Consider the following 1,590-nt stretch of genomic DNA (forward strand, 5'->3'; position numbering starts at 1 on the left):
GTGATTCCCTGCCCTTTTTGACTACTATAAAGGTAACCACCCCTCCATCTGCAGGAGCAGCCAGCCCCTGTCCAGCTTCAGTGCCCTGAGCCTGAAAGACCAGCAGATACTTCAGGCTACCAGAAAAGCCAGTCTAGGAAGTGACTTCCTTTGCGTCATTGACACTCAGCTAAAACATAACTCCATGGCAAACCATCCTGAAGGGAAGGGCTACCAGAATGTAGACAATTATTCCAACATCAAGTTCCAATTTATCAGGATAGGGAACATCAATGTCATGAGGAGCAGTGTGCAGAAAATGCTGGAACTGTGCGAACTTAAATCTCCCCCCATGAGCACATTAAGGCCGTCATGGATGCAGGAATGTCCATTGCCAAGGCTGTACAGAGGAAGGGGTGAGTGTGCTTGTTCACTGTTGGGATGGCGGCAACAGGTCTGTGCAGCTGTGGATCAGCATGACCAGACTCTGAAGGGCTTTGTGATATTAATTGAAAAAGACTTGGATTTCCTTTGGTCATAAGTCTAGTCACAGATATGGCAATCCAGATGGTGATCCAAAAGAAATCCCTCCAGTTATTGACTATTCATTGAGTGTGTCTGGAAGCTAATGGAACAGTTTCCCTGTGTGTTTGAATTCAGTGAGCGGTTTCTGATTCACATGCAATATCACATTGATCCTGCCAATCTGAGAACTTCCTATGTAGCAGCCAAAAGGAGAGGTGAGAACTCAAAATTCAAGAAAGAACATATTCTTTCTGGACTCACCTGTGGAAGAATTGGCTGACTACATGAACCTCTCTTTACAGTCAGACACAGGGAACCCTTCTTCTCCCACACCACCATGTGACTTCATGTACGAGTTTAGGAGTGGCATGTATAACCTCTTTGAGAAGCGACTGCAGCCCTGACAGTCAGTCACAGACCCTTCATGGCGGTAAAGGAGGAAACCCAGCAGCTGGAGGAAGAACTAGAGGCCCTAGAAGAAAGGCTGCAAAAATAAAAATAAAAAATCCAGTGAAATCTCACTAAAGTGAAGAGTAAGCCAAGTGAACGAGCAAACACTCAGGGTTTTCTACCTCAGACAATAGCACAGCCAACACTCCCCAGGACTACAGAGGGAACATGAAATGATTTCCACCCAGGAGCCCTTCACGAGGAGACAAAGACTCCACTCTGATTCTAACCCAGGACAACTTGAAAAGCTCAGATCCAGACCTTCAGCCAACAGTGGTCCCGAGTCTGGGGGGTAGGATTTAAGCTGTCCACCTCCGAGTGGTGGAGGATGTGCACCCAGCAGAGACAGTGGCAAGGACGGTGATTCTGACAAGCTGTGTTTCTCATGGCCTAAAGCGTCCCTCTGGAGTTCCAGAATAAAGGACATGTACGAAACACTTTCCAAAATAAGAAAACATTGCAATTTAACACAAGAAATAACTCAAGAAATGGCACATGGCGTTGAGAATTGTACATTATAACAATGAAAAAGGGAGAAAAGTCCAACTCTTTGTTTCTTTAGATGTTGAAGAAGGGGAAATAGCCATTTATTTTATTTAAATACTAGAGGCCCGGTGCACAAAAGTTTGTGCACTC

At 45.3% G+C, this 1,590-nt stretch overlaps 1 pseudogene; it reads left to right on the forward strand.

Annotated features, from left to right (window-relative positions):
• Positions 1–7: 7 nt before the first annotated feature.
• LOC102253617 lies at positions 8–1,381 on the forward strand (annotated as a pseudogene).
• The last annotated feature ends 209 nt before the right edge of the window (positions 1,382–1,590 follow it).

This window comes from Myotis brandtii, unplaced genomic scaffold (assembly GCF_000412655.1).
Source record: "Myotis brandtii unplaced genomic scaffold, ASM41265v1 C42508916, whole genome shotgun sequence".
Taxonomy (NCBI): domain Eukaryota; kingdom Metazoa; phylum Chordata; class Mammalia; order Chiroptera; family Vespertilionidae; genus Myotis; species Myotis brandtii.